General features: G+C 41.6%; 1 protein-coding gene across 1 annotated transcript in view; it reads left to right on the top strand.

Annotated features, from left to right (window-relative positions):
• LOC149279317 (inactive rhomboid protein 1-like) overlaps positions 1–22,283 on the top strand; it is a 466,620-nt gene that overhangs the window by 227,414 nt on the left and 216,923 nt on the right. The window lies entirely within an intron of this gene.

Here is a 22,283-nt window from a genome sequence, read left to right as displayed (position 1 = left end):
GTAGGCTTGATCTCCAGAACAAGGAAGTTTAAATAGAGCTAATGGCGGGAGAACAGGGAGCGGGCCAATCACAGGTAAGATGACATCATCGCGACCGGCGCAATAATAGTGTTGTCACGATGGCAAAAATACTACATACTCTCTGCCTGTGTTACCTCCGCGAGTGACACGGAAGCGCCACACAGGCAGAAGAGGTACTGTTTAAGCCACTGTGAACATGTAGCGGTGGATCGAATACCCGATCGCCGCTGATATGCTTGCTGTGGCTCAACAAAAAGCCACTAAGTCCTCTCTGCCTGTGTTACCTCCGCGAGCGACGTGGAAGCGCCACACAGGCAGAAGAGGTACTGTTCGGGCGCCGCGAGCGTGTAGTGGCGGATTGTTTATCCGATCGCCGCTGATACGCTGCGGCAGCCTGAAAAGAACTGTCACTGGCCGGGAGGCATGACTGCTCAGTACGCACGCCCCCTCGTGTGCGTGCCGAGCGCATGTCAGTACACAAGGAGAACGCCCGCGAGGGACGCCGCGGGACCCCGGCGGGACAGGTAGGAGCAACACTAGCGTGGCCATGTAGACTCCAGGAAGAAACCGTAACAGGGTAGATTTTACCTTCTTGAAACAGATCAGCCTTAGTTTCCCTGAATCTGACAACAAAGACCTGGGAATATAGATCGCTGGATGGCACCAGAATGATCACATTCTATAAATGTCTGACTCTGGACATCAGAAGCATAGAGCCCATGAAATGAGAAGGGGCCTTTGCCTGAAGTTCCATGCTGTAACCCTGACTGGTGTCAGAAATAATATTCTTCCAAGGTTTCAGGAAGATAAACTCCTGACTGGGATGAACCTGCCATCAGAACTTACGAAAGGTGGTCCTGTCAACACCTTAGAAAGGACACTTTCTGCTTTTTCTGTTCATGAGGCCACACAAATGACCAGCATCTTCCATTGGAAGGACAGTTCTTTTGGTTGCTTTGGCCATAGCTGGGTCCACCTTAGAAAGGACACATAAAGCAGAATCTTCTTTATCAAAGGGAAAGTGCTTTCTTTATCTTTTGGATATACTCAGCTTCCTCTCTGGATGCTTCCATTGTTCCTTAATAATGTTTGCCAGGGTCCCATGCAGTGAAAAGGATTTCCTGGAGTAACCCTTGAAGGGATCCTCACCATTTGTTTCTGGCTTGGGCCATGATTCAAGGCTGCACAGACTGTAGAGGCTAGCTTGCCCACTTCCTCTATAAGACATCAACTCTTGCTCAGAAGATTCCCCGTGATATGCCTCAAAGTCCTAAACAGAGTCCAGATGCCATGTTTCCTGCACTAGATATTGAAGATTGGGCGGACTCCTAAACTGAAGGATGGTAGCCTGCATTTTCAGACACATAGGGTTAAACTCCCTAGACACTTCCTCCCCATCAAGTATATAAATGGCAGTTCACCTACACACCTGTGCTGGAGCAATTGAGGTTGTTTGTAGCACTCTGGCTGTTGAACAATCTTACATATTTTACTTGTCTTCTCCTGCAGTGTTTCAGCTGCCTAATGCCTATTCCCAGCAGCTTCTTTGGTGTCTCACGCTGGTCTCCTGTGGCCCATTTCAACAATCCTGTTGAACCGCTGTCCTGCTGTCCTAAAACTAATTCGTCCTAACAAGCAGAGCCATAGCTAGCTCCTTTTGCGCCTGATTCAGGAACAGAAAATTGTGTCCCCCCTTTATTTTTACAAAGGTTATTTTAAGGAAAGTAGATAAAAAATAAGGACATTAATAATACTATAACAGATTTATAAAGATATGTCATTTAGCATGAGCAATTTATGTGATAAATTACAACTTGCATACAAAATAACGTAAGGTATTGAAAAAAATCAAATTTACACAAAAATAATGTACTCTCAGTATTATTCTGTATTTAAGATTTTATACAATCTTTAAGTTGAAGAATGTAAGTGTTTTTTTTTTTGGTAATTCATCCCCCAGAGACGTAACCATGTTTGAATAATGTTGGGTAAATAAGGATTTATAACTTAACCCCTTAACGACCTTTGCCAGTTCAGGACCATCATGGAAAAACGGTCGCTTAATGACCTTTGACGGTCCTGAACCTTCAAAAAATTAAATAAGCTTAGAAAGTGATCAACGATCACTTTCTTCGCTTAAACGCCGTTACTGTAATGCCTCGATGTCGAGGCATTCAGCAAGGCCGAGATCGGCATCGGGGGCCATGTCTGGCCCCTCCCCGGGGCGTCAACAGCCGCCATACATTGTATGGCGGCGGACGCCCGTTTTAAAAGCGTTTAGGAGGCGATCAATGATCGCCTCCTAAACTTAAATGGTGTCGCTGGAATGCCTCGACCAAACACTTACCTCTCCGCAGCTGCCGGTGATCTTCGCCATCAGCAAGATGGCGTCGGCCCGGGAAAAAACCAATAAAGATGAAAGAGTTCGCTAGATGGTCTCCAGACCCTCTAGAGAACTCTGGCTCCACTTGCAGGTTGAATACAGGTACTGCACTCAACCATGCAAGTCAATGGAGCCCAGCTTTCTAATATAAAAAATAATTAAAAAAGAAAAAAAAAAATGTGCTAACATTTAAAAAAAATTATGCAGTGATGTCACTAGATGAACCATCCAGTACCAGCAAAATGTGTAAAAAAATATAAAAAAAAGTATTAAAAAAATAAAATAAAAAAATAAAGTTTATTATTTTGAGCAAGTGCTAAAATTTCTCAAAAATCTCAACAAAGAGTTAAAATAAAAGCACTTCAAATACCCAAGGGGTGTCTAATATAAAAAAAAAATGGCTGATGGGGTAAATTGGAGTGGCAGAGCTCATAGGTACAGACTGACCAAAATGGAGAAAAAAAGCGCACTTCCCAAATGTGGCATTTTAAATCTCAAACAACACGACAAACCCATGCATGTCGGGTATCACTGCACTCAGGAGATGTTCCTGAACACACATTGGGGTGTTGTTTGACAGTGACATATACCAGAACCTGTATATCTATAACTAAAGTACAATTTGTGTGAAAAATTTTTTTAAAATATTACTATTACAAAGTTTGACAAAGTGTAGTTGTATAACTGTTGCATGGAAAGGGTTAAAATAACAGCATTTGAAATATCCTGGGGTGTCTAGTTTTTAAAAATATATGGTTTGAATGGGTTAAATTTAGTTAACCGGCTTCAAAGATATTCCAAAGAGGAGATGGAGGCAGACTGACCAGATTTTTTAAAAAAGGTTTGGAAATCATAAAACGCTGCTTGTACTTATTGCCCTATAACTTACAAAAACAGCAAAAAAACATAAAAACATTGGGTATTTCTAAACTCAGGACAAGTAGTAGAATCTATTTAGTTAGTTTTTTTACTTGCTTTTTTAGGTGAGTAAAAGATTTTTCAAATAAAAGTCATAAAATTTGGGTTTTTTTCAATTTTTCACCATGTTTTTTTTATTTTTTTATAGTAAATAAGATGATAAGATCAAAATAATGATCTGAAGAAATCCCATCTTGTCCTGAAAAAAACAATATATAACTTATGTGGGTACACTAAATGGGTGAGGAGAAAATTACAGCTGAACACAAGCACCACAAAAGTATTAAAACAGCCTCGGTCCCACAGGGTACAAAAAGAAAAAACGAGCCCGGTCCTTAAGGGGTTAAGTGAGCAATGAGTGTTCACAGAGGGTTATCTCTCTTATGAGAACACTATATGGACACCTGCCCATTACACCAACAGGGACTTTTATGACATTGTATTCTAAATATATAGACGTTAATCTGTAGCTGATCCTCCCATTTGCAGCTATAACAGCTTCCACTCTACTGACAAGGCTTTCCACAGAATTTTGGACCGTTTCTGTGGTGATTTTTTCAACCATGTCTTTATGGCCCTTGCTTTGTGCGCTGTGGCACAGTCATGCTAGAGTAGAAAAGGGCCTTCCCCAAACTGTTGGAAGTTTGGGGAAGTTGGAAGCATGGCATTGTCCAAAAGGCAAAAGACAGGTATTGGTGTTGCAACCCACCAACAGTGAGTGGAGCGACAGAAGTAAATATAAAGGTAACTCACCCTCACCCCAATGGGTTACATAGAATAAATGACATGAAAAAATGACATGGAAAAAAAAATAATAGTGCACTCTGTATGATAAAATATAGCAAATTTTGTTTTTTAAATGTATAAAAAACTCTGATGAGTCAGACAAAGACTGACTCAAATCATCAACGCCTGGCGTGATTAGGGATCACACACCCAACTGTATTTGAATGGCGATATCTACAAATGGATAAAATCACATAGAGCAGTATTGCAACACATCCAAAATGGACCAGAAACAAGTGGCTACAGTTAGCCTCTCACCTTGCCTAGAGACTATAACCTGGCTCAAGGGATAAAGAACACGGTACTGACTTAGGGCAGTACTCCCCCTTTAAGGTGATGGACAGCAGAGTGGATCCAGCAGAGTGTATGGAGTATATGTATATAAATATAATATAAAAGGTGATTCAAAATGTAGAATAAATACTTTATTACATACATTACAACACTATCATAAAATATACTCTATATAAGTGTCTCTGTCTATCCTCCGATACGCGTTTCGCCCATGGGCTTCCTCAAGTCGGTTTGCTGTCCAAAACCATAATGCAGTCTTTTTAAATCCAATGTGTCCAATCTGGACAGCTTTTGCAAAAGTGGAGGATGGTTACAGGTGCCTCCAATGTCCAAAGTTCAATACAATGCGAAGGCGAAAGTGTCTATACGCGTCCACATTCAACATATAAGTCCTTTACCAATTGGAAACACTTATGTGTAAGCAAATACTGAAAGTAATAAAAGTGACATTGCGGTGTTTTAAAAAGCCAAACAGCCGAATTTGGCATAATGGCCTAAATTAAATGGGGAATATTTCTGGGAAATTTCTTCTCGATGAGATATGTCTGGTGTGCAGTCCAAAAGGAGTGAATAATATTTATCTTTTTTAACTTTGGATATAATTTCACCATGAACATGGTCTCCCAGTAGGCCAATGAATTTATTTTGTATTGTCGGTGAAAAGTGAATCTTTTTTGTGAGTTGTGATATGCTGTTTTAGCTGTACATCATAGTGACTTATAAGTTCCAGTAAAGTAAGAAATATTTCCGAGTTAGGGTCTTCTATGTTGTTAGTTGATCCTCTAAGAGGTAAATTATTTTTTAGAGCAAAACATTACAGCATCAAGTATTACTTTTAGAATGTGTCTCCATTTTTGTTTTTCTGTTTCAATAGCTTTTTGTACCAAGCTTTTTTAACAACCTTTTTTCCATTGTCTTCCATTCACAGAAGTTTTGGTGGTGATTTGCAGAATTTTCGTGTTCTACAATACGATTTACATTTTTCCAGTCCTTAAATCCTACTTCTGGAGTGGCAATATTTGGGTTGGTGGATCGTTGATCAAACAGCATACATGGGAAAAATTGACTTACTGTTTTCTAAGTAAATAAGCCAATTGCGTTTGACTAGTTCACCATTAGAATGTTTCTTGAAAAAACAGTCTTTTGAGAATTTCCTACCATCTTTGGATGTTGAAATCTGCAGTTTTTCCTTGGTCAGGCCCATGCTTAATAAGGTAGCACCTTATTTCATCTATAATGCAAGGCCATGAAGGTGGATCATTAAAATGTAGAATCCCTCGCATCAGTATCAATTATGGTATTGAAGGTGCCGAGTCTCTCATCCTTGTCAGTAGTTGATAATGATGGTGACTGTGATGCTCTATTAATAGCAACATTCAATTCTAAAGCTGCATTCCAGTCGTTACAATGAGATTCTTGAGACAACCTTGAAATCATCTCTTCAAAGACACTAGGTGCTTCGGTATTCTCATCGGTTGATGCCGTTTTTTTCTATTTTGTTATGTTTTCTTTTTTATGGTATTGTGCCCCACTTGGTCGTTTGGAATTCATTTTCAGAGACTACAATAAAAAGACTAGTATGTAAATAAAATACACCTAACGATGAAAAATACAACTTGCACATTTTTCTAAGAATTTAAAAAATTCCAGGAGCCAGGAAGCCATGGCGAATAAGATCCCTACGATTTCAGGAGCTGGGAAACCATTAGATGCTGTTTCTTACATTTTTGGATTTTTTTTTATGGAGTTTTAAATAGAACAATATGGAAGTACCATTTCCTGGCTCCTGAATTTCTTTGCTTGGCCTACAAATATTTGGCTTCAAAGCCTATAAATATTTGTAAACCCCTGGTAACTATACAAATAACCACAAGGTTATCAATGTGTAGTGCGTTTAAAGCTGTTTTAAAATTCACAGAGAATGACAAACAATGACCTGTCCTTGCCATATGCATTAAAAGCGTGCTAGTTTAGACTATCATGCAAACAGTATGAAACAGGGCTCATCTAGAGCCTTTGCTCCTTTCTTAGGAAAAAAAGGTAAATTAAAAATACTGCAGAGTATTAACCCCTTAATGACACTCTTTTTCAGTGTTGCTGGAATTTTCTTCTTTCTCATTTTGCACACCTACACACATTATATATTGTTTTTTTCAGGACAAGCAAGGCTTTCTTTAGACCATTATTTTTATCATATAATCTAATTTACTATTAAAAATAATAAAATATGGTGAGTTTTGGTTAAAAAAGGACTTTTTCTTACTTTTATTTGAAAAATCTTTTACTCATCTGCAAAAACTAATGAAAAAAACCTGCTAAATAGATTCTACTATTTGTCCTGAGTTTTTCGGGGGAGGGCTTTCCTCCCATGATCCACGGCCAGGAAAGCCGTGTGCTTGTTGAGGCCTGAGCAAGTGTTTTGCATGCAGGGCCGGCCCAAGGCAAAATGCCGCCTGGGGCGAATTTTAAAATGCATGAACCTAATGGAACATGGACAGTAAAGTAACCTTTGGCACTCTAGATGTTGTGTACTACAATCCTCATTATGTATGTGTACAGCCATCATCAGTATACAGACATAGATATGACCTGTGGTATAGCATAAATCCTGTTACTATTTATTGAGCTAGACACTCAGTTGTTCTGCATAACACCTATCATTATATTTTAAGCAAGGCAATGACAGTAATACAGCATATCTCCCATCATTAAATAATAAGCCAGATATTGAGGGCGCTAGAGCACACCAACATTATATACTGACCCTGACAGTGGTACGGCATCGTTATATAGTGAGCCAGACACAGACTGTGGTACAGCATAACTCACATCACCATAAACTGAGCCAGTCACTGACAGTGGTACACCATAACTTCCTAATGATTTATAGAATATAAAATGTATTTTATGTACATGTGATGGTGTGTACATATGTGAATCAATGTGTATGTGAGCTATATCATATACCGTATGTGTCTGATCCCATCAGCTCTATACTTTGTCCCTGAATGGCAGAAATAAAATATGGTCACCCTAGCCACCACTAGTAGAGGTGTTGCTAGTCTCCCACAATGCCTGTGTCTTCAACCACCTCATCAGTGACCCAAACAGCTTTTCTGTGACATCTTTGCCCTTATAAAAAGCTTGCCTCTGTACCATGTTTGTCTCCAGACAGCTTTTCTGTGCCTATCTGAGAAAGTGCCATCGCTATTTTTACTAATGTCCTCCTACCTTCGCTGCTGATCAATGCTGACTGCTTCCCAATGATGTCCCTTCTCCACTTACTTTCTAATTTCTTGATTTTTGTTCTTCTGAATGGGCATAGAAAGCAGGTCCTCAAAAGGCTGGAGCCTCTGAGCAACCGCCTCCCCTGATTGGAGGAACAGGGGAAAGGTTGTTCACAAGGTGTAAGTAACACAGTTATGCAGCATCAGCTTACAAACATAGATGAGTAGGCATGAGTAAGAGCAGTGTATGTGTGTGTATGGGTAGTGTATATGTGTGTAAGGTCAGGCCTGTCATACTTAAAGGGAAGAGAATGATTCCCTGTAACACACGTTTAACCCAGGGGCAGTATAATTATAAGTATATTATTGTTTTAAAAATGATAATGTCCTTAGCTGAGTCTAGCAGCTGTGAAACTGTAATCCTGTAATCCTGAAATATCTCCAGGCCTATTCATGGTTAAAATGAGTGTGTGTCACTGTATGCAGCATTTGGGCACAAGATAATATTGCCTGAGTGCCACTTGGTCTAGGGCTGGCCCTAGGCATCACCAATACAAAGCGCCATGTGTTAAATCTAGGGGTAGGCAAGGTATGTGTGAATGTGTCTTGGTATGATAGTGTATGTTTGTGGGTATGCCTTGCCTGTGCCAGGGCCGTAGGAAGGGTGAGGCGAGTGAGGGACTCGCCTCGGGCGCACAGCCGCTTGATCAGCAGCTGCAGCCTCCAGGACTGGTTGGGGAGATCACGGATCTCTCCCCTAACCAGCCCAACATTAAGGTAGCAGGCGTGAGCGTAGATAGTGGGTTAGGGTAGATAATGGGTAGGGGAGAGGGTAGATAGTGGGTAGGGAGGGAGAGTGGGTAGAAAGTGATAAGGGAGGCAGAGGAGGTAGATAGAAAGGGGGACAGAGGGTAGAAAATGTGTAAGGGAGGGAGGGGGTAGATAGTAAGAAGGGGGAGAGGGGGTAGATAGTGAGAAAGAGGGTAGTAAGAATATTGAAATAAGTGTGAATGAGTGAGTATGAATTAATGTGTGGATGAATTGTGTGAATGAGGGAGAGAATTAATGAATTTGTCACAATGTATTAACCCCTTAATGACAAGTACATTTTGGGACAATGGCTCTTTTAAAAATTTTCAGTGTTGCTGTTTAGATGTGATTTTCTTTCTCACTTTGTGCTCCCACACATATTATATATATATTATTTTTTTTTCAGGACAGACAGGGCTTTCTTTAGCAGTACCTGCATTCAACCTGCAGGAGGAGCTAGAGAGTTCTCAAAAAGGTCCTGATGGACCCTCTGTGAACTCATTCAGTTTTCTATTGTTGACGCCATCTTGTGAATGGTGGCAACATCATTTACGTGATGGCACTTGTGGGTGCTCTTCGGCTATCAGGGTATGGGGGGTTGTGTTGCTACATGCCTCGATATCGTCAGCAACACTGTTTATGCTTAGTGATTCTGATCAGGCTGTGCCACACCAACACCCAGACACACACACCAGGACAGCCTCTGCCACACTGACACCCAGACACACACACACCAGGACATGCTCTGCCACACTGACACCCAGACACACACCAGGACAGGCTCTGCCACACTGACACCCAAACACACACACACCAGGACAGGCTCTGTCACACCAATACCCATACACACACCAGGGCAGGCTCTGCCACACCAATACCCATACACACACCAGGACAGGCTCTGTCACACCAACACCCATACACACACCAGGGCAGGCTCTGCCACACCAACACCCATACACACACCAGGACAGGCTCTGTCACACCAACACCCATACACACACATACACACACCAGGATAGGCTCTGTCACAACAACACCCATGCACACACACACCAGGACAGGCTCTGCTACACTGACATCCATACACACACACCAGGACAGGCTCTGCCACACCAACACCCATACACACACACCAGGACAGGCTCTTCTATACTGATAACCAAAAACACACAAACAGCAGGACACAATCTACGACACAGATATCTACACCAGGATGGATTTTCCACACTGCATTGTCATTGATACCCCCCTTAGTGTATTGATGCCTCAGCCAGCACCTTTTTAGTATAGATTAATGTGGTGCCACCAGACCCTTGAATGATCGCTTCCAGCCAGCACTATTTGTATTAATGCCCCCAGCAAGCCCCTCCCTTTATTATTGATTTATGTGATGGTCGCATCACATATACACATTAGACATGCATTTTTAACTACATAATAAGTATTTATCTCTTGAAATTGAAATATGATTTCAAACTAACAGCTGAACTGGCAGTTTCTTTAATATGAGACTCTGCTGCCGATATATATATATATCAATATTAGACCCTGCTGCCAATATGTATTAATATTAGAACATGCTGTACATATATTTTAATATTAGCCCCTGCGGCAGATATATAAATATTAGACCCTGATGCCGATAGCAGCTATAGATCAACACATTAACACACAAACCCAGCTTTGCATGTATAGATCAATTGAAATTCACTTGTGAACTCCACGCTGAAGGTATAAATCAAATAAACAGAATCAGACATACAAATCCTCTATTTGCAAGTGTACAATAATAATGTATGGAAACATAGCATAGCAGATATGGATCTAAAGAATAACCAAAAAACCCATTCATTACCTTGTGCACTGGAAAGGATACGGACCTGAAGAAAAGTCCTGGGTTTCTTCTAGAGATCTTCATGCCCCGCATTGCTTAAAAAATTCCATAAGAAATTTCCTAACAAACCTGGGAAGTATCGGCCAGCAGCCAGTCCTCAAGAGGGGGGTAATGTCACAACCCCGGGTCCCGGCAAGTATGGGCAGACTACTGCCCGTACACGACGAGCAGCGGGGTCCTCTCTTAGAGCCTCTGATGCCTCTGGGGGTCTCTCTGCCACGGGATGCTCGCTGGTGCAGAGCCCCCCAGAGTTGTATACTTACCAGTTCCTGTCTCGCTGGTGGTCCTCACCGCAAGAAGGATGGAGGCGCAGCCAGGACGTAGACCAGGGGACTGGGCTAGAGCTGGCGCCGGATTTAAAAACCCGGAAATGCTCAGTCCTGATACCCTGTTGTGGTCCTATCTGTGTTTGATTGCTGTTGATCTGCTTCTCGGATATTTTGACTCTTTGCTTGCCTGACATCTCTTTGGATTCTGATTTTGTACTTCTGCTGGATCTGATTGGTTACCAGTTTGGCTTGTCTGACTACCCACTCTGTATCTACACCCCGGCTTGTATGACTACCTGCTTCGTGTACCGACCCGGCTATCCTGACTATTCTATCCATATTAACCCCTGCGCTGCTGAGACACACATCTGGATCCTGTCCTACGCTGGTTGCTGCACCTTGTTGGTTCAACTCTGCTCCTAAAATTCATCCGCTTCTACCTGGCCTCCTTGCTTTTGGGATCATCTAAGTTCTGGTATACTTCTGCTGAAGGCTTCTCCTTTGGTAGGGGTATTCTGGGTGGAAGAACTTCCGTGGTGAGTGCCTGGGTAGGGGTGGTCGTGACACCTCCACTACTAATATACACTTCGGGGGGGGGGCGGACCTAGCAAGATGGTCGCCTTTTAACTTTCTCTGATACCTGCTCGTTTGAATCCCTTGTCATCTGGCGTATAGCTGCTTTGGTGGTGTATTTTTTCCATTCAATTAATCACTCTTACCTTGTGGGGAGTCTTCCGAGCATGTTCTTTCTTCGGTACATGCTTCTATTTCCCAGTGAGTCTGGCTTAAGTCCATGGAGGCAGTTGCAGGGCCCTTGGAGACCTGTACGACGGCGGCTGTCGGGGGCTCGTGAGGGTCTTCTTCTGCTACCACGTAGACGCGCTTCCTCGACCCGCCATCTGGTCAGCCTGTGCGGAGCCACTTTGACGCCTGTCTCTCAGCGGTGGTGCATGTCTTGGGAGCGGCATCCTCTGCAACTGGCTGCATGATTTTCTCCTTCTTCTCTCTGCCTTGACAGGGGAGATGTGGCTGTGGTGCAGGGAAGTCTGCCTATTTGGCGTTATACTATTATTTTCTTTTTTTATTTCTGCCGTTTGGGGGGGTACTTTTCTTTTTTTGGGTGGGGGGACGGGATTTGGGTGCTGGCAGCTCCTGTTGTGACTTTATTCGCCTGGTGGTTTTGGTGTTACCTGGTGCAGGTGCAGTGAGGGTGGACGTTTTCAGCCTGCTCTGCGAGTTTACTTACTGGCTTGAACTCCCCTGATTCTCTGTTTGAAGCTCGCCTTACTATTATTGCACCTGTACTTTACTTGGACCTTTAGCTTGAACTTCCCCTTCTCTCACTGGAAGCTTGTTGTGCCATTTCTCCCTTGGCATTTCCCCCCTGACGTTTTACGATTTTTATGTTATTTTATTGTTTTTTTTGGGGGGGGGGATTTATGTTTTGGGAATGCGGCCTTCTTTCTCGGCTTAATCTTGAAGTTTTTGTATTTTGAAGCTCGCCTTATCTTGGCTGTTTATATCTCCCATGCACTTTGGTATGCTGGCTTGAACTTCCCCTACTTCCACTGGAAGCTCGCTGTGGGCTTACTGTTACCTATCTGCCATTTTGTTTTATATGTTTATGTGTCTGTATCTGGCTGTTGGGATTTTTTAAAAATGTTGTCATTGAATCTGTGACTCCCTGTTCTCTTCTTTGCTGTTGCAGTATCAGATTAGTGTCTACTGGTTTATTTGCCTTTGCCAGCCCTACTTGGCGGCTTCCCTCCTTTTATTAGGTGCTCCCCTTCCTCCTATTTCTTTTCTCTTTCTTTTTCGTTTTCTCTCAGTCCCTTCTCTTGTGCTGTCGAGGGGGGACTGGTGCCTTCCAGGACCCATGGAGAAATACATGGACCCCCCGCTTAAATCTTCCACCAGGCAGGGTAAAACCCGGGAGAGACACCAAGGAACTGCTAAATCCGCACAACTGTCTCCTCCGAAGAAGACCTTCTCGTCCAAAGTCTTGGAGGATGGCGTGCATTCTGCTTCACTCACGGTGCAAGACATTGTGAATCTTATTTCTCCGCTACTGGACACAAAACTCGATAAACTGGCTGTCTCCATTGACAATATGCTGGCTGAACTTACCTCACAGAGTCACAGAATTGGGGCGTTGGAGTCGCGGGTCTCAGATCTGGAGGACGAGCGCTCTCCCTTGTTCACAACGGTTCAAACTCAAGAGACTGCTATTCATCAGCTGCAGGATCGCCTAGAGGACTTGGGAAACCGTGGTCGCCGCAACAATCTTCGGCTGATTGGGCTTTCTGAGACTGAGAAGGCTTCTTCTTTGATGGGCGTAGTCAGTGACTGGTTGCCAAAGGCTTCAACTTCCCTTCAATAGGGTCCTTGTGGAGAGAGTTCATGGGATTGGTCCTGAGGGTAGAGGGCTCAGCAAGGCCTCAAGCCGTCATCTTCCGGGTGCTGAATTATCAGGACAAAACGAGACTATTCGAGGCGTATCATAAGCTTCAAGACCTCCGTTATCAGGGTCATTGCCTACTCCTGTTTCAGGATTTCTCAGGATTTCAGGATGGCAGCGAAACGCAAGAAGATTAAGTTTGCTCTGTTATACCCGGCGAAGCTGAGGATGCACTATGACGGGAAGACTCTTCTTTTCGAATCCCCAGATGAGACATTTTCTTGCCTCTAGTTCGGCTACATTGGCGCAGCTTTCGCCGGGAGGTGCCCTACTCACACCATGGTTAATTCATTAAACTCATAAGATGCCGGGGCCCGTTGGTCTTAGTGCGGAATGTTATAAGATTTTGGCGCCCCATTTGTTAACTCATCTGTCTGAATTATACAGTTGATTGTTAGCTGGGGGAGCCTCCGAGAGATTTTAATCTGTCCAGGATCGTGCTCATTGCTAAACCTAATTGTGACCTCAAACTAATCTCCTCTTATCGCCCGATCTCCCAAGGCTGATTGCTCCCTATCAAACTGGTTTCCTTAATGGTAGACATCCTACTCAGAATGCTAGGGGTCTGATTTCAGCCATTGTTGCCACTAAATTGGCTAACAATAAATCCGCTATAATTATTAGTTGTGGCGCTGATAAGGCCTTCGATCGTATCTTGTACCATTATCTTGTGTCGTTTTTAAAATTTCATTATTTTGGCCTTCGTTTTACACATTTGTTTCAGGCAATATACAAATCTCCTTTGGCCCAGCTCTTGGTGAACATATGGAATTCACCGATGTTTGGGTTGGGGAGGGGTATCTCCACTGCCATTCCATTTGGCCATTGAACCTCTGATCCACTTGATTAGCCACTAGGGGCTGTTGAAGGGCAATCCTGTGAGAGGGGCTGAGTTAAAGGTGGTCGCTTTTGCTGATGACCAAACACTCTGTTCCTCTGCTTTTTGACATTTTCACTATGTTTCCTTCTAATTCTAATTCCTTCTAATCTTATCCAACTTTACAAATTGAACATCCCTCCGCTATTTCAACAAGTTGATTGTTTGTTGAACACCTGGGCTAAATTTCCCCTCCTCTTTACAGGTTGATGCCATTTATATAAGATGGCGGGATTCCCTAAATTATTGTATCCTAGTCATATGCTTCCGCTTACTCTAAAGAGGAAGGATGTTCGTAATCGCCATAAGTCTATTCAGCGTTTCTTGTGGGGGGGACAAGCGGTCTAGAATTGCCCTTATGAAATTGGAACAGCCCACTTCTAATGGGGGGCTAAATATCCCAAATTTGTTTGACTAAAACCTGGCTGCTAATTATAGATATGCAGTGGACTGGATCCTTGATAAACATCGCTTTGCTGTCACAGGGCTTGAACAGCGTCTCTCTCCGGATATTACCTTGGCCTACCTCCTGCATCTGCCTAAACGGTTATGGCCAGAGGATTTATGCTTTATTCCGCTACTGTAGCACACGCACAGGGCTCAGCAGCAAGTGCGCAAGCGTCTTGGCTTGGGTTTTCTTCACGCTAGATTCATGTGGCTGGTTCATAACCGTAGGTTTCAATATGGGAGAGAGGATCCTGTTTTTAGGAGGTTGAAATTGGTTGGGGGTAGGCTTGTTGATGCTTTTCTTTATTCCGATTCGAATCGTGTACTTACCTGGCAGCATTTTCGAGAAAAATTCCCTTCCCTCTCGATCCACCTGCTGCATTATTTGCAGCTTTGTAGTTTTCTTACCACCCCCTGGCTGAGTTAACGCCTAAGGATCATGCCTACCCTTTGGATCAATTAACGCTTCATACCCTTACAGGCTCCCTCAGCATGTCCTTTCTTTATGGGCATATTAGACATGTCCTGAAGTGGAGCTCCGATAGACAGGGTCTGCCCGCTTGGAGGTAGGAGTGCCCTGATATTGATCTGGACACGTTGGTTGAAGCTATAGTTTTGAATTCTAAAATTTTAGTGTCCCGTTCATACAGCGAGATGTTTCTGAAAATATTGCATCGTGCTTACATGGCCCAGGCTGAGGGCTTTGGGTAGGGTTGCCACCTGGCTGGTATTTCACCGGCACAGCCGGTATTTAGAGCATTGGCAGAAGGGGGAGCGCCCAGAGCCACCTGGATTGAAAGCTTTCTCCGTCCACCGGCTCCTATATGCCACTCTGCCTCCAGAAATACTGTATACCCCCCTATATGCCACTCTGTCCCAATATATGCCAGATTATGCAAATTAGCATGGTCTGTATTTTTTGCAAAGAAAGGTGGCAACCCTAGTTTTGGGGCTAGTTCTCTGTCTTCTAAATGTGGCGTTTCGGAGGCAGATTTATTCCATGGTCTCTGGGCGTGTGCGGGTGTTGAGAGCTTTTGGAGGGTTTCCATTGTTTCGTGGTGCAGATGTTGGGCATTCTGCTTGATTTAACTGCAGCGTGGGCCTTGTTTGGAATTCTGCCGCTGCAGGGTGGTAGGCCCTTCTCCGCTAGCGAGAAGGTGTTTTTACTGACTATATCGACAGTTAGTAAGAAAGCCATTTTGGCCTAATGGATGCAATCCAGTCCGCTGAGTCTGGCTATGGCTCTGAGTCGGCTGGACTTTCTTTTTCGTATGGATTGGCTGGAGGCGGGTCGCATAGGGAGGTGAAGGCTAAGTCCTATTTCCAAAAATGGTCCGCATTTATTGTAATAAAGGATAACTTTATTAAAAGTTCTCTTTACAATATGTTAGACTTACCCAATGGTATCGCCTCCAGACGTTGCGTGGCGCCCCCCAATTCAACGGTTTCAGCCCTCTTGAGCTGTATTTGGGACGGTGTTAGTTATTTATGTTGTCTCTCTACGCTGCAATTTGACTTGCCTGTATTGTTTGTTTTATGTCTCTGTAATTTGAATTGCTGTATCGTGCTTCTTATCGCTGTATGACCTTTATATTTCTGACCCTACCGTGACATTGAGAGGTCCTCTCCACCGTAGTCGGTTTGTCCCCTCATTCGCTAAGCCACACCTCTCTTTTACTTATTCCCTGTAGTTCAGGTATGGATCAAATAAACAACACATTTAAACAGCACTCCGGGTATAGATCAACTAAGTAAAAGCTCTCTATCTGAAGGTATTGTGAGACTGTGAACCCCAGGCAGTTGATTGGCATGGCATCTGGGTACAGCTGCTATGCAGATCATACATATGGGTCCCTGGGGTGGAACAATTGGAGAGCAGGGTGGGCCAATGCTCCGTTCCCCCATTCTGTGGAAATTCCATGCTGGATTTTCCAGGAGGCTAGAAGTCCCCTGGAGCCTGATACTCGGAAAGACTGTTGGGGAAGAGGAAGTTTCCCTGAGCTCCTAGGGCAAGGAGAGACCCTGAAGAAGACCATCCCTGAGCCAAGTGAGGCAATACCTGCCTGGACCTGTGTGTGCTGTCTGGGGGAGGTTTTCCAGAGCCTGGCTTAGCTGGGTCTGGCGGGGAGGTCAAGTTAGTGGGTGATTAGGCTGGTCAGTCTGGGCCAGCATCGTACTGGTAGAGAGGACTCCAATCGGGAGCTAGGTTTTCTTTTTATGATTTGGTTTTGGGGTTTGAGCAGTTAAAATAAAGTGCTGTTTTGTTACAAGCTGGTGTTCCTGGCTCTGATTGCCCTAGAAGACTGTGCTTAGGACCCCTAAATGTGACATGTATGGCCCTCATGCTACAGGGTTTGTCACATATTACATAAATATTGTATGGAAACATAGCATAGCAGGTATAGATCAACAGAACACACAAACCCAGCATTGCAGGTATAGATCAAATGGAAATCACATGTAAACTCAGCACTGCAGGTATAGATCAAATAAATAATACATGGAAACAGCACTGCAGGTATTGATCAACTAAATAAGACATGCAAATCCTGTATTTGTAGGTATATGTATATATATATATATATATATATATATATATATATATATATATATATATATATATATATATATATATATATATATATATAGAAACATAGCATATCAGATATCGATCAACAGAATAACACAAAAACCCAGCTTTGCAGGTATAGATCAACTGGAATTCACATAAAAACTCAGCATTAAAGGGATAGATAAAAGCCCCTAAATTACAGGCACAGATCACAGGTTGCACACCCCAAAGGCCAGCCTTGGCATTCACACTACCCACATAGAACCTGACAGGCACCCAAATTACACACATAAGACAAGCCATCTTTATCCCCAAACAGTCCAACATGAGTCAACTTTGTCACCAAACAGCCCGCCCTGTGCCATCTTTGTCCCATAAACACCCTGCCTGTACCATCTTGGTCCCCAAGGCTTAAACACCCTGCTTGTGCTATCTTTGCCTTTACACAAATCAATTATACACCTATGATACACACACTTTTACAGCGATTTAGTAATTCAGACAATTTATTCACACAATAATTTATTCTCTCACTCTTTCACACAAATTATTTACACATATTCATTAATGCATTCTCACAAATTCATTAATTCTCTCACTCATTCACACAATGAATCTACCCCCTTCTCACTATCAACCCCTCTTCCCCCTTCTCATCATCTACCCTCCCCCTTTGTAGTTCACTGAGCTTGCAGAAGTCCTGCTGTGGGAGCGCAAGGCCTCTGGCTTGCTTCACTGCTGAGCCACTCTCCTGCGCATAAATCAAGGCTGCACAAAAAAGCATTTCAGTTGGAGGGGGCACATGGGGCACAGCATGGGGTAGGGGGGCACGGCCCCCTCTGGCCCCCCCTGCCGATGCCACCGTTTCTGTCACGTACCTGCTTCTTTGGCGAAGGGGGAAACCTCCTTTCAGGACTCAGCAACCACAGAAAAGGGGAGACCCCCATACAATCCGCAGCAGCCACCACAGAGGAGAGGGAGACCCCCATCCAAACCACAGCAGATGCCATGGAAGAGAGGGAGACTTCCATCCAGTACACAGCAGCCTCTACAGTCACCACAGAGAAGGGGCAGCCACCAGCAGAGTAGGATCCTCTTCTCACTTAATGCGCCGTCTAGTACAGGGGGCTGGACGCGTGGGCTGCGTCTCAGCTCCCCAACCCGCGGGACGACGGAGGAGGTAACAAGCACAGAGCTGGGGACACACAGTAGCACACAGAGTGTCTCAGAATACATGAGCGCCAGCATGAAGGAACTCAGGGGTTTTAAAGGGATCTCAGGCGTGATGTCATGGGGAAAAATTATTTGATCCCCTGCTGATTTTGTAAATCGATTTATACATTGATTTGCATTTTACTCAGTGAAATAAGTATTTGATCCCCTAGCGATCAGCAAGATGTCTGGCTCCCAGGTGTCTTTTATACAGGTAACAAGCTGAGATTAGGAGCACTCCCTTACCTGTATAAAAGACACCTGTCCACAGGAGCAATCAATCATTCAGATTCCAAGACCTAAGAGTTATCCAAGGGTGTCAGGGACAAGATTGTAGACCTACACAAGGCTGGAATGGGCTACAAGACCAACACCAAGCAGCTTGGTGAGAATGTGACAACAGATGGTGTGATTATTTGCAAATGGGAGAAACACAAAATAGCTGTCAATCTCCTTTGGTCTGTGGCTCCATGCAAGAAAGCACATGCACAGGCTGTCTAAAGTTTGCCAATGAACATCTGATTGATTCAGAGGAGAACTGGGTGAAAATGTTGTGGCCAGATGAGATCAAAGTCAAGCTATTTGGCATCAAAGGAGGAGGAGGAATGCCTATGACCTCAAGAACACCATCCCTACCACCAAACATGGAGGTGGAAACATTATGCTTTGGGTGTTTTTTTGCTAAGGGGACAGAACAACTTCACCGCATTAAAGGAACGATGGATGTGGCCATGTACTGTCAAATCTTGGGTGAGAACCTCCTTCCCTCAGCCAGAGCATTGAAAATGGGTCGTGGATGGGAATTGCATCATAACAATGACCAAAAACACATGGCCAAGGCAACAAATGAGTGGCTCAAGAAGACGCACATTAATGTCCTGGAGTGGCCTAGCCAGTCTCCTGACCTGAATCTGATAGAAAATCTGTGGAGGGAGCTGAAGGTTTGAGTTGCCAAAAATCAGCTTTGAAATGTTAATGACTTGGAGAGGATCTGCAAAGAGGAGTGGGACAAAATCCCTCCTGAGATGTGTGCAAACCTGGTGGCCAACTTTAAGAAACATCTGACCTCTATGATAGCCAACAAGGGTTTTGCCACCGAGTACTAAGTAATGTTTTGCAAAGGGGTCAAATACTTATTTCACTGAGTAAAATCCAAATCAATTTATAACTTATTTGAAATGCGTTATTCAGGATTTTTTAGTTGTTATTCTGTATCTCACTGTTCAAATAAACCTACCATTAAATTTATAGACTAATCATGTCTTTGTCAGTGGGCAAATGTACAAAATCAGCAGGGGATCAAATAATTTTTTTCCTTCACTTTATAACTTTGGGTGTTTCTTGAATCAGCTTCAAGTAATATATTCCAGTGTTTGTGGGCTATTTGTTTACATTTCTGAAAATAATTATTATAGTTTACCACCATAGTTTTTTTTTTTTAACTTTTTATTATTTTCAAAAAAACAAAAACAAATAAAAACAATAGATTGTATAAATGCATTAAACACTGTATAGTAATTATTTTCTCCCTCCCGACCCACCCCAAATAAAAAAAAAAAAAACAACCTAATGTTTACATTTTATATTCTCTATGAATTACTTCTAACCATTCTTTGATATTCGGGGGAGTCGGAGAAATCCAGCTCCTGACGATCATAAGACGACCACAGAACAGTAACCTATGAAGACCATAGTTACTGTGTTTTTTATTTTTAGCCTTATATATTAATAGTTCATTTCTATCTAATGTATTAACTTATTTGATTATATTTTTCAGTGGTCCTTCCTCATATTTTCTAAACTAACATTTTTAGTGCAGTACTTATTTCTGATTCTTTTAAGTATGAATGTTATCCATTGGATATATACATGCATGTGTCACACAATCCTTTTACATTTTTTTTTTTTTTAAATATATTATTAGTATTTTTTATATATACATTTATCCGACAAAATAATTTATTTGATAAAAAAATTTAACAAAGTCCATTTTACCCTGTTTTGCATTACAATTAAAAAGTTTCATACAGAAAAATGGGCATACATATTTCATTACACGAATATATATTTTTTATTATACATAATTTGTATTATGATTGTTAATAATATGTAAATAGGAACACAATGGGCAAATATTAATTCTCATTTGTTTACTGACAATAAATCATATTGTAATATTTGAAAAATTCTACAGCTGCCATTGTCATACATGGATGTAACATATCCATGGTTTCAGAAAAGTTACGCTAAATTTCAAAAGGTTAATTCTACTTAAGGCAGAAGAGAACTATGCTATATGTTTACTTATGACAATGTTAAGCAGTAAGGAGGAGACAAATTTCAAGACTACACCACAAACGTTCATTGGCTTCGTGTCTGGGTAGTTGTATGCAAGGACTGAGACTAAAAGCTAAGATGGCATCAGCTTGCTGTGACATAAAAGTACAGGGACAAATTCATAGCTGATATCTGTGAGCATAAATTCAATAGGCTTGCTTATATGTGAGTTTTTTCAACCTTAAATACAAATGGTATACTGTTGTTATTAAAAAGTTGTCTTCTTTTACACCTTGTTTGTTGACATTATATTCTAGTGTATGTGAAACTTAGTGATACATGTTTCTGGCAAAAATGTGGACATGTCCTGTTGCATAGAGTATCTGAGTCTGTATTTAGAGTACTTGCGTGAATCCACAAAGGCCCGTTTGTAAAATATTTACCCTATACTATCTCAGCTCATTTCATATACACAAGTAATGCAAGAATACGATATCAAAGAATGTGTGATCCAGTCCTTGGTAATGTCATGTCCATAAGTATCATGTTACATCTATTTTTTTATTTACAGCAAGTGCACAGTATGCACATGTCTATATAAAGAATATTATTCACATAATATTGTTCAATATATATATATATATATATATATATATATATATATATATATATATATATATATATATATATACACATATATATATATATACACATATATATATACACACATATATATCTATACACACATATATAGCTATATATCTATATTTATATATATAAATTTCAAGACTACACCACAAACGTTCATTGGCTTCGTGTCTGGGTAGTTGTATGCAAGGACTGAGACTAAAAGCTAAGATGGCATCAGCTTGCTGTGACATAAAAGTACAGGGACAAATTCATAGCTGATATCTGTGAGCATAAATTCAATAGGCTTGCTTATATGTGAGTTTTTTCAACCTTAAATACAAATGGTATACTGTTGTTATTAAAAAGTTGTCTTCTTTTACACCTTGTTTGTTGACATTATATTCTAGTGTATGTGAAACTTAGTGATACATGTTTCTGGCAAAAATGTGGACATGTCCTGTTGCATAGAGTATCTGAGTCTGTATTAAGAGTACTTGCGTGAATCCACAAAGGCCCGTTTGTAAAATATTTACCCTATACTATCTCAGCTCATTTCATATACACAAGTAATGCAAGAATACGATATCAAAGAATGTGTGATCCAGTCCTTGGTAATGTCATGTCCATAAGTATCATGTTACATCTATTTTTTTATTTACAGTAAGTGTACAGTATGCACATGTCTACATAAAGAATATTATTCACATAATATTGTTCAATATATATATATATATATATATATATACACATATATATATATATACACATATATATATACACACATATATATCTATACATACATATATAGCTATATATCTATATTTATATATATATATCTATATCTATCTATCTATCTATCTATCTATCTATCTATCTATATATATATATATATATATATATCCTCCTCTTCTATTTTCTTACTGTTTATCCTGTTCTCCTTCCTTTGTAGAAAGGAACGTCTTATTGGTGAAACACATCAGCTTTCTGTACAATCTTAGCAGAGTTAAATTGGTAGCACTCTATATGCGCACATTTGATAATTTGATAATTTTAATCCTATATATATTATTTTTTTGTATTATTGTGTATTCAAATCTATTTCACCATGCTAGACAAGTCAGAATTTGTGAAGTAAATCAGTAATATAGCTATTTCTATTGTTTATACAATCTTGCCATGTATTATGTCCTCACTTTATTTAATAA

Source organism: Sceloporus occidentalis, unplaced genomic scaffold (genome assembly GCF_023333645.1).
Source record: "Sceloporus occidentalis isolate IW3139 unplaced genomic scaffold, rSceOcc1.0.p SCAF_171, whole genome shotgun sequence".
Lineage (NCBI taxonomy): Eukaryota > Metazoa > Chordata > Lepidosauria > Squamata > Phrynosomatidae > Sceloporus > Sceloporus occidentalis.
Note: the sequence above shows the minus strand (reverse complement) of the source record. Positions and strands in the feature narration are given on the sequence as shown.